The following is a 12,605-nucleotide window of genomic DNA, read 5'->3' on the forward strand; positions in this document are numbered from 1 at the left end:
TGATAGATATATCAACAAGTGCCTGTGAAGTGAGCTGGTGCTGGGTTTGGATAGAACTGTGAAGTTAAGCGTGGTCGGGCTGGAGTAGTGTAAGAATGGGTGACCTTCCTGAAAGTTTGACCACAGAGTGTGATTTGACTTGAGATTAAGCATATTGACCCGAGATTAAGCCATAGTGACCTGAGATTAAGGAAAAACAAAAAAATTGAAAAAAAAATTAAAAAAAACTTCTAAATTTTTTTTTGAAAAAAATTGTTACTAATGACGCACTTTTATGTGGTGTGTCATTAGTATCTGGTATACTAATGGAGCACCGTGGGCTATACTAATGGCGCACCATTAGAGAAAAAAATCTAATGGCGTGGTGCTAGTGGCGCACCTGTAGTGCGCCATTAGTAGCGAAAACAGGTGTGTCACTAGCAACCCTTTTTCTAGTAGTGCCGCCGCCAATTGCCACCGCTCCATCTTCAGAACTGTACTGATGCATCAACCTTGCTCGGTCCAGCTAACGTCGATGCCACCACGGCGCCCAACGACACCTCCTCCCTGCGCGCAAACAACTGAACACGTCGCGGTCGCCACTGATACACCTCAGCGCCGTGTTGCCAAGTACCACCAGCCGACACAGCTTGAAGCCCTTGGAGGATCTGTCGTGCGTAGCACCTGCCGACCAGGCATGACCAAGCGTAAAACCTGTCGGTCAGGCATGAATTGACATCTCCACCGAAACTCCGTGCAAGACGAAGCCCCTCCACATCCTGCCTTTGACTTCCAGCGCTGCTCCACAAAACGATGCTCCCAAGAGAGAAACGAAACTGCAGTGCCGCCATCGTCCGGTCTGGAACACCAGATCCTAGGGTTTCCCCCGGAGCAATACGAGTGGGTCGACGGTAGTCACATGACGATGCCTTCATCAAGGTAACGACGTGGAACTCCGCCATCGCCCGCCATCGGCTCGGTTTTCACCGGCAACTACGTCTACACGACTCGCAGATGGTGCCAGATAACGGATCCCGAGATCCGAACACCCATCCTCAGGCCGACCACCTCTGACAGAAGAGATGACCACTATCGCCGGCTGCACCGGTCAGAACAGATCTGATCGGAGGTGCCGCCGACGAAACCACGAGGCCCTCCACGCCGCCATCGCAGCCAAGCCGGCCGCCGCCACCGGCTTCGCTATTCACTTAATTTATTTTCCATAATAAGTTGCAGGCAAGTGTGATAATATTCAGTCTTAACTGCCCTTCACATCCACAAAAAGGCACTTGAATTTCTGCATCAGGGTGGTGCTACCCAGTCTGTGATCTCATGGTAAGTTAGTACAACAATGTGCATCATTCTAGATGCATCTGGTTTTAATGTTTCAAAAATAGAAGGGAGAGTTTTGAATCGCTTTTTCGCAGATTGTTCACCTTTTGCACATTGTCTACATTTGTCACATTGCTTAGGTTTTCGGTTTGCGAGCGACAGCCAACAGTTAGTTTAGGTTCACACTAGTGCGAGAGAGGGGGTACGAACCAACGCCTCAAGAAGTACTACATTATGTATGATGAGACATGTCATGTAACTTGTATAGCTATATTGTGATTATGATGTGACAGGCATGATTTGTGTTGGATGATATAATGAGACTATTATGTGTATGATATTATGAGCATATTGCATGTTTATAATATGATTAGAATATTGTATATAACCTGTACAAAAACATCGCAAATACGCAGCAAAAAAAAAAGATATATATGAGAAAATATAGTAGTAGCGCTCTTTAGCGCTCTTTAGCGCTGGACAGGAAAACACTACTACTAAAGCACTTAGCAGTAGCGCTGGTTTGGAAAGCGCTACTGCTAAGTAGGTATAGCAGTAGTGCTGCGCTATTGATACACCAAATACTCACGCTACTGCTAGGCTTTTCCCTAATTGTGTCTCATAGTCGAAGGAATATGTATTTGATATGAAGAAAGCAATAGCAATAAAACTGAACGGTCATTATGCTAAGCTAACGGATGGGTTTTGTCCATCACATTATTCTCCTAATAATGTGATCCTGTTATCAAATGATAACTCATGTCCATGGTTACGAAACCTTAACCATCTTTGATCAACGAGCTAGTCTAATAGAGGCTTACTAGGAACACGGTATTTGTTTATGTATTCACACATGTATTTAAGTTTCCAATCAATACAATTCTAGCATGAATAATAAACCTTTATCAAAAGAAATATAAAATAACAACTTTATTATTGCCTCTAGGACATATTTCCTTCACTTATATGTCCCTATGACAGTTTTGCAATTCCCCTGACTAATATTCTGTCCAGCTCTGTTGGAATTAACCACGGTCTGTGTCTGGATTGGACAGGAAGCTAGCTGGAGTACTATGTCCCCTTGTAATCAAATGCTGGTTCAGATAAATAAGATCACTGGAGCAACATGCCTTTGTGTGTTTTCAGGTGAGTGTCTCTGCGTTCCGCCGCTGGATTCGTACTTGAGCTCAAGAAAATCCATCCACTTGCCTGCCTGCTTCAAAGCCAACTTCTACATGAATTGCGTTGCATACCAAAAGCATCGTGCCCGTGGTTGCAGCTCGCTGTGGTGAAGGGCGACCGCGTTGGCCAGCGTGGTGTCATGTTTTTTTTTTTTAAATGAGACCACGCTGGCTCGGCTTCTTGTAGTTCATTGGAGACCTCCTCGATTGCTTTTGGGTCGCGACCATTATGTCGTCCGTCTCCGTACTCTGACCGTGTGCCTCTCTATATGACCAGCATAGACATCTGTACTAAACTTAATGCTGTCTGTACTGAAAGTTCAACACTGACATTGAATTCTTGGCCTGCTTTTATTGTCTGTGCTAAATGTTGGATGTTACATGATGCAAGTCTTGGAGTGAATCTCACACAAAAATTTAGAGCCTATTGAATTACGCAATGTCCCTGATGAACGTTTGCTGTGCATTAGATCAAGGTTTCAGAATCTTTCTGCAGGGTATATCAGGTGCCATCGAAATTGTGCCTTGCATTGCTCCCTTCCCAGTCACCATATCTGGGATTGGAGAAACAAGATTAGCTTTCACTTTTGCTGATAAGCCAACCTGAATGTGATGGTTTCCAAATGATTGTTCTTCGGAATCTGAACAATCTTCAACAGGAAAGACTACAAGACTGAACTTGTTGTTGGGAAGTGACTTAACTTACAATTCATCGTCTGAATAAAACCTACTAGAGTAAGTTCAAGTAACGGATCTGCCGAAATGACAGGAAGCTAGCATCATGAAGAAGAATATATGAGTTCTACTATGATGGCATCACCTCAAAATTATCCGCTCAACCTCTTCGGTTCCATCGCAAATGTCCAAAGGCTCAACAAGACAGCCGAGCTGTCGAAGCTACAGCTAGTTAAAACACCAACCTGAGCAAGATTAACCCAGTCAAGGCACCAACAGCCCCCGTCGACTTCTTTGGCGAAAGACAACGATTGCCACCAGCAATGACAACCTCGCACGCAGATGCTGTTTGTTTCGTAGGCCTCGTTTCTGCAAACCAGTCCAGAAGAGAACCAAGGTAGCAATTGAAAAACCATATTATCCTCATTTATCTAAAAGAATATCACTGCCTAACTCCACCCCAGTTCTACTAGCCACATCCCTGGGAGAAGCATTGGAAGAATATAAGATAATTGGAGTCTGTAAATTACCTTGGTGCAGTCTTCCATCTGCTGACCCTCTAAACCTGCCATTCCTTCCATCTCCTCTTTAAAACCTCCCTTGTTCATCTTATATACCACGTGAGCGCTCAGACCATGTTTCTTAGCAAAATATTTTGCATCCTTGGTGTTAGCAAACTATTTTCCTTGTTCATCATCATGTTGACCACCATCAACTTGTACTGCACAATGAAAATTGTCACATGCATGCGTGAAGAGGGAGTATATATAACTCAACACCAATATTGGATCAAAGTACTAGCAATTAAGCAACAGAAGATGCATATCACTTTATTACCAGACTCACGAGTAGAAATTGCATTGGGAAATGGCAAAAACCAGCTGCATACTCTAGTTCTGCAAATGCTGCAGGTAATGGGTAGAATCAAGCATAAGAAGATAAGATGGTCACACAATTTCATAATAAACAGAGTTTGGCCCCTCCTCCTTTTTCCGGGCTTGGGACCGGCTATGCAACATGAAGCGTACCATCATCTTTGCATAGGCGGAGTTACACCCCCACTCCACACACACCCATATATACATCGAACCCCACTAAACCAAAAACCAAAACCCAAAGAACAAGACACACAAACACGCATAAGCCTGATCTCCAAAACCAAGACCCAAGATACAAACCCAAACGACACACACCAAAAAAATAGTAATGAAACCCGAAGACCCTCTGTTAATTTATTTTTTCCCGAGTGAACATGAAAGCATACTCGACCCTAAAAAAAGTGTGATTTTCATTCTCCATTACTACAAAAGGCAGAGAAACATTTTGCGATTTTCAAGCACTTTTTTTTGTAATTTTTTCATCTGCTAACAAAAGAAAAGATAGCAAACAAACAGGCATTTTTTTGTAATTTTCCATTTGCTAAAATAAAGAAAACATAATAAAAAAACATTTCTTTTTGTTTTTTGCGGTATCATTTTCCATTTCATGAAAAGATAGTAAGATAATTCGATTTTTTTTGTGTTTTTTTCTTTGCTTCGGACGACAATAAATAGAGCAAACAAACGGAAGCCTCCCGATATCTTTTCTTTCTCCGGGGTGATTTGTGAACACCACTGCCAGCCTGCATATATGGAGTAACTCTCAGTATATGCATCGTGCATGCAGATTGGTAATCGACTTTTTTACGGTTGACTGGCAACTGCTGTTATTTATCCTAGAAAGAAAAGAAAGATAAGGTGTACATAAATACATATAGATAGGGAGGGTACGTACCTCTTGATTCCCGCAGGTGAAGATGCACGGCAAGCTTAGCCCTATCAGTTTGTCAATCTGGAAAAAAAGAAGAAGGAAAAAGAAGATCTGTGAGATACGTGGCTAGCTGCCCGTGGAGATCAGCACTAACGAATAAATAAATATACACTTGGTTACCTCTAAGTCCAGTCCTTTATATCCCTTGTGCTGATATAAGGAATGACACGGCTGGGCAGCGTATCAATTGCACGCTCTACCATTTCCTCTGCCTTCTCGTGGTACGCAGGAGGGGCATATAAGATGACTCTGACTACCTTAAGCAAAGGGAGGTTCCCTAGGCTACCAAAGTCAAAGTCAAAGCTAATGCCATCATCATTGGACTGCGCTACAACGGTGAACTTGAGAAATTCAAGGACCGGCATATCCCCCTCTTGAAACGAGCCAACCGTTGCATCTGTCTTGAAGACCCTCAGCTTGGGGAACGCATCTGCACCGCCCATGGTGTGGTGGTGGAGTGGTGACCACGTTTCCAGCTGGAGGGAAACAAGCTCGCGGAAACTGCCAAAGATCTCCAGTTCTGGACTTAATACATACAGTTCTAAATGGGACAGGTTCGGAAGAAGCCTGGGATTGATCCTTGCCACCGGTCCAAGTTTTTTGTAGGCCATGCGTAGAACACGGAGTTGTGAAGAGAAGGCATACTGTTCCGAGGGGTTCTCTTCATGACTGGAGTCTCTCCACCCACAAACTGAATGAATGTCTATGACTTGGATCTTGCTCAGTTTGGCTAGAGACTCAGCCCAACTATTCATTCTGCTATCACCATTTACATATAATGTATAACGAATGTGGAGCTTCCTCAACTCTGTCAACTTGCCCAGCTCTGTCACAAAGTTGGAGTCGTTACCAACTTCTCCTATGCATAGCTCTTGCAGAGAAGTCAAATTCCCGATCCAGCAAGGCACTTCAATGTCTGTTTCACAGATGTTCAAGCACTTCAGTTGACTTAGTCGGCCAATACTCTCTGGAAGTTCACTTATGCTATTTTTACCCAAGTCCAATACCAGCAAGAACTTTAGATGTCCTATTTCCTTTGGGAGCTCACTGATACCAATGCTCCCTAGTTTGAGGTTCCTCAAGTGAACTAACTTTCCAACATGCTCAAGATGATTAGGACTGTCCCAACCAGAGGGACCTTCCAAAGCTAGGACGCGCAAAACTTCAAAGCTTGAAAGTGATGGCAACATGTCAGCAATGCACATGGCATTAAGTGACCTTGCTTGTGATGTGGATGTGCTAGCCAGGGGTTGGACTCTATGATGAACAACTAGCCTACGAGCATTGCAATGTGAAGTTACATATTGCTCATCGCTGTCCAATACAGTAACAAACTTTTCTTCCTTTGACAATAGGCATATCACACTAGTGCAGAACCGGGCATTAGCACCGGTTCGTAAGGCCCTTTAGTGCCGGTTACATAACCGGCACTAAATTGTGGTCACTAAAGCCCCCCCCCCCCTTTAGTACCGGTTCAGCATGAACCGGTGCTAAAGGGCAACCACGTGGCACGAGCCAGCTCTGGGGGCCTGGAGCCCTTTAGTACCGGTTGGTAAGACCAACCGGTACTATAAGGTTTCGGGGGTTTTTAGTTTTATGATTTCTTTTTCATTTAATTTTGTGTTTCCATTTTAATTCTTTTTCGTTTGCTGGTATTTTACGATACTACACATTGTACACGTTATATATATATATATATATATATATATATATATATATATATATATATATATATATATATATATATATATATATATAGAATTTCTAGTAGAACCAATCATGCATATATCATCAATGTCTCACAAACCACCATATTAATTAATTCACACATACACACATGTATAGCTATATACAATTTCTCCTACATATGAATGTTGCCTTCGGAGCCAGTGGCATTAGCCTAATTGGTGCCTTCGGAGCACGATGACAATTGGAAGTGGTTTTCATGGGGGCGGTAGCGGGTAATAGAATTCTCCCTTCGGATTTATGACCTGGTCGAGCAAAAATCCCGCTATTTCCTCTTGAAGTGCTTGTATGCGCTCCGTTTCTATGAGCTTCTCCCGCACCTCTTTGAACTGTTAAGAAGGAGATCAATATGCATGTGTATTAGTTGTGTGACTAGATATCGATAATGGTGTAAAAATTGTGAATAGTGTTCTGACAAGCGTATCCATTCCTGTCTTTGAGATCTGCTCCTTTCGGATGCCATCATGCGAATGTTCTCGCAAACGCAGAATGCACAATGATCAGTCCCCTGCGCCTCCTTCAGGGCCTTTATGAGAATGGAATTTGATTAGATAATAATTAATCAAGCATGATAATTAAAGAGATGGCAGCTAGCTAGCTAGCTAGTACTACTTAATTACTTACCTTGGGTCGAAACCATTTAAGCTTTTTTTTCCATTCGCCGGACGTGACGCTGATAAACCTTGCCCAAGACCTGCCCGCCGACAAAGAAAATGAATAAAGGGGTTATTAAATAGTTCATATCATGAAATGACGAACTAAATAGGCCGAGATATATAATTAATAATGATTGAAATTACATGTTGACTATCCCATACAAGATGTTATAGTTAGTTTTTTCTGAGATTAGTGAGTCCAGTACTTCAACTGTTCCGGCGTCAACTTTAATGATACACAATACCCAGTGAAATCTGCATGCACACACATTTGCATGTCTTAATTAAGCGGACATATGTAAGCAAAAACATGTAGCTAGCTAGTAGGCAAAAACAGAGAATTTGTAGTACAAGACATTGTGACTCACTGGAAGTTGTAAGGAAGTAGTATATCTTCATTGTATTTGAGGCGCTTCAAGAACTCTAGCATGCTGTCCTCTACGTTCTCTGACGTTCATTTATAGTCCATGTGTATTCATTAACGGTGTTTGGGTCAATGAACCCAATGCCAAAGCGTCCACCTTTTCTCATTTCATATATCTTCATCCTGCATAATACCACAGAAAAGAATATAATGAGGATAATTACAGGTAATGATTGATCAAAAGGATCACTACAGCTAGCTTGAGACTTAAATTATAGAAACAAATCACTTACAGACAATAGCAACTGACGATAGATTTGTCGAATGCGTCTTGATTGTATAACTGAAACAGTTCTAAATACTCAACGGACACATCTTTCTCATGGAAGTAATGGTCCTGCTTGACATTCACCATGAGGGACAATCGATCTGAAATCTTGGTAATGTTCATGTACCATTGATGCAATTCATACATTCTCGTTGGGAGGTTCTTGACCTTGTCTGGCGCGACCAAAGGTTGGCCCCGGACATATTTCCGTTTTATTTCATCCTCTCTAAGCAAAGGCATGGGCTCGATCTCGAGGAGTTGTCCAACAGTGATGTTGAGAACTTCAGCCTGCATTATATGCTCCTCCGTTATTACCACATTGCCCACCTCGGGAACGTGCACTGTTTGCCCACAATAATATTGGGCGCGCGTACTGTCACCTGTTGTTGGCACAACAAGCGAGGGGATCGATTGCGCCACCTGTTCTCCCAGCTGGGGAATGGTTTTCCCGCATTTTTTGATAGCTGCTTCTTGTTTGCTCGATCCCGATGTAGACGTGCTCGCCTCCCTTTGTAGACGTGCTTGATATAACTTCCTGATTTAGCGCTCATAGTCTGTGTCAACAGGCTTGGGAGCTGGTGGTTGAGCTATACGAATGAAGTGGTCAATCGTTTCCTCAGGCACTTTCTCCATTGGCGGCGTTGGCGGTTTCGGTGCAAAATGGGCTTCCACCTCGGCCTTCGATATGGCTGTGAGTTCCTCCTCGGTCCTGTCATAAGACCTCTGCGAAAGAGGCTTGAGGCTTGGACCATATTTATATCGCTTGCCTCCGCCTGTACTTCCTGTAATACCTTGACTCGTACCTCTACGCACCATAGCTGCGGGGTGTCTCTTCTGCGATTGCTGAGGCGGCGGAGACGGCTGACGAGGCTGAGTTGGACGAGGAGGAGTGGCCTGAAGCTGTGCCAGACTTGAAGGAGGAGTGGCCTGAGGTTGTGCCGGACTTGGAGGAGGAGTGGACGTCTGACGCTTGGCGGACTTGGAGGAGGAGGAGTGGCCTGACACTTTGCCGGACTTGGAGGAGGAGTGGCCTGACACTTTGCCGGACTTGGTGGACTTGCAGGAGCGGGAGTCTGCTGACTCGGTGGCGGACTTCGACGAGGAGTCGGCTGACGCAGTGTCGGTGGCCTTCGAAAGATGATGCAATCCTTTTTCCATAGGATGATACGATGTTTGGCCTCTCCGAGAAAGTGCTCGCCGTCACCTCCAGGAATGTCAAGCTCTAGGTCCGAATATAGGTCCAGCACCTCATCAACCAAGACACGAGCATAGCCCGCTGGAATCGGGTTGCAATGCAAGGTTGCCCTGGGGGGATTTGTAAAAGCAAGGGCGTCCGCCACCTTAATGGGTATGTTCTTCATCTTGACATGTAGCTCGCAATTAGTGTTCTCCGTGATGTCATCCACAGGGTATCTATCCAGCATTGCGGAGTCCGGGGCGGAACCCACGCTGCTTCTCGGCATGGATGGGGCGGTGCTATCCAATGCTGGATCATTCGCTAGATGCTGCTGAGACCCCCTTTGCTGGGTAAGTGAGTCGATCTGCTCCTGCTGCCGCTGGAATTTGACTGCCAATTCCGCTTGACTAGCTTCTAGGCCTTGAAGGCGTTTATAGTCCCGCTTCCTCTGCTCCTCCTCCATCTTCCTCTTCTTCTCCTCCGCAATCTTCTTTCTCGCACGGGTTCTGTAGTCGATGTTCCATTCTGAGAACCCCTCATACCACGGCATAGCGCCCTTGCCTCGTGTTCTTCCCGGGTGTTCAGGATTTCCCAGGGCACGCGTAAGCTCGTCGTTCTCTCTGTTGGGCTGGAACACCCCCGATCGTGCCTCTTCTATTGCAACAAGTATCGCATCGTCGGCTCCATTTAGACTTGCCCTCGTCGAGACATTGCCTATCTCCGGGTCCAACACCCCCCCCCATGCGCATAGAACCAAGTCCTGACCCTGGGGGGCCAGCTCTTAGTAACCGGAGTGACACCTGCATCCTCCATCTCTTTCTCAGACTTATCCCACTTAGGCATTGCCACCGCATAGCCACCTAGCCCCAGCTTATGGAACTTATCCTTTTTTCGGCATTCTTCTTGTTTATTCTCGACCGTTCCTTAGCTAATTCCGAATCCTTGAATTTCACGAAATCGTCCCAATGAGCACGTTGGTTCTCTAGTGTTCCCTTGAATACTGGAGTCTTCCTTCCTCCCTTGACGTACTTGTTCCATTCACGATTCTTGTGGTTCTTGAATGCAGTCGCCATCATTATAAGAGCAGCCTCCTTGACTTTCTGCACATCTGCTTCTGTGAAATGATCTGGTAGGGTGAAATGTTGCATGAGAGTATCCCAAAGCAGATCTTTTTGATTCTTGTCGACAAAAGTAACATCTGGACGTGGCTTTGCTGGCTCTCTCCATTCTTGAAGTTTGATCGGGAGTTGGTCCTTCACAAGAACTCCGCACTGACGAACGAACTTGTACGCAACCTTCTTAGGTGCTAATGGTTTGCCAGTAGGGCTGCATGCCTCGATATTGTATTTTACGCCCTGCTTCAACTTTTTGTTCGGGCCTCGTTTCGTCATTTTGCCTGAAGATTTGCTCGATCCGGATGGCTGAAAGAACAAAGATTGATTCGTTAATATATCTTCAAGTCATTTAAAACATGTGATGATCACCAGATGCCTGCTTATATAAATATATATACCTCGCCGGTCTTTGTTGTTTCAGGATCAACATGTTCTTCGTCATCGTCATAATAGTAGTTCATGACTTCATCATTTTGGTCGTCGCGATCGAATATCATATCACCCTCTCCGGTGTTGTTTAGAAATTCGGAGCCGTCATAATCTTCTTCAGTCTGATCATCATCTGGCCCACGTATCATATCGAACATGGTCTGTTCTCCCTCTCTGTCGGTATTGTCTGCCATAACTTTTATTTAACTAATCCAAAAGAAATATAAAACAATTTAGTATTCAAATTACATTGTCTAGAATAATAGATATAATCTCGAATACATCGTCTCGAATAATATATAATATTGAATAGTACATCACTGGCTATTAGCTAATAAAGATCAAATACAACAGAAGAATCTAGGACACTCGCGGTTCCTGCGGCGCGGGCGGTGGACACCCAAAGAGAAGGAACCCTCACAGGATCATAACTGAAGTGAGATCCCCAAAGAAACTGCCAGGTATTGGAGAACCTGCCGCCCTCTAACGCAACCATGTAGCGATGGACATGCTCGTCCTCCTCCCTGACACGGCGACGTACCACCTCCGGCGGGGCCGGGTCCCTCCGCACAGAAACTGGCCCACGCGAACGCCACCAAACGAGATCAGGGTCAACGACGGGACCCGGGGCCGGGTTCCTCATCAAGCGGCGCGCCCCTCCAGGCAGCACCTCCCAGTGCCAGCCCGGCGGAGCCCAGTCCCGGACATGGGTCGGCTGGACGTCGTCGCGGACGGGTCGACGGCGAGGATGCGGGCCGGGCATCGTCGAGAACAAATACTAGCTATATGCATGCAAAAAGTAACATTTTTTTAATGATTGGATTTTGATAACTAAATTTCTAGCATTTCTATATAACTAACATTTCTATAACATTTCTAACAATGCTATATATAACTAACATTTCTATAACATTTCTAAAACTTCTATAACTAAAAAACAGAAAAAAAAATTATAACATTTCTATATATTTAACTAACATTTTTATAACTATTTCTATAACTAAAAAACAGAAAAATTTCTAACAATTCTAACTTTTTTATAACTATTTCTATAACTAAAAAACAGAAAAATTTCTAACAATTCTAACATTTCTAACTATTCTAACAATTCTAACATTTCTAACTACTTCTAAAAAACAGAAAAATGTCTAACAATTTCTAAAAAACAGAAAAATCTATAACTAAAAATGTGTGTGTGTGTGCGCGCGCTCACCGGCCGGCGAGGCGAGAGGCGACGGGGGGCGGCGATGGGGGGCGCGCGGCGACGCGGACGGCGACGGGCGCGGCGACGACGGGGACGGGGACGTACGGGCCGGGGCGGCGACGACGACGGGGACGGTGACGACGCGGCCGGGACGGGGCGGCGGTGACGCCGGGGATGACGGGGACGGGACGACGGGGCGGCGACGACGGGGCCTGGGCGGCGACGGGCCGGGGCGGCGACGAGGGATATGGAGACGGTGGGGGCGGCGGGCGACGGTGCAGAGGAGAAGAAGCAGAGGGAGAGATGAGAAACTGACGAAATTTTGAAGTGTTTTCTTATATAGAAGGCACCTTTAGTACCGGTTGGAGCCACCAACCGGTACTAAAGGTCTGTTTTGGCTAGCCCAAGCGGCGGGAAGCGACCCCCTTTAGTACCGGTTGGTGGCTCCAACCGGTACTAAAGGCCCCCCCTTTAGTACCGGTTGGAGCCATGACCCGGTACTAAAGGGTGTGCGCTGCCAGGCGAGGGGCACAAAAGTTTAGTCCCACCTCGCTAGCCAAGGGGCACTCGCACCTGCTTATAAGCCCCGCCGTCGCTGCTGTCCCGAGCT

At 45.2% G+C, this 12,605-nt stretch overlaps 1 pseudogene; it reads right to left on the reverse strand.

Annotated features, from left to right (window-relative positions):
• Nucleotides 1-5,172: 5,172 nt before the first annotated feature.
• The window catches only part of LOC123084603 (disease resistance protein RGA5-like), a 28,123-nt pseudogene continuing 20,690 nt past the window's right edge, over nucleotides 5,173-12,605 (reverse strand).

Source organism: Triticum aestivum, chromosome 4A (assembly GCF_018294505.1).
Source record: "Triticum aestivum cultivar Chinese Spring chromosome 4A, IWGSC CS RefSeq v2.1, whole genome shotgun sequence".
Classification (NCBI taxonomy): domain Eukaryota; kingdom Viridiplantae; phylum Streptophyta; class Magnoliopsida; order Poales; family Poaceae; genus Triticum; species Triticum aestivum.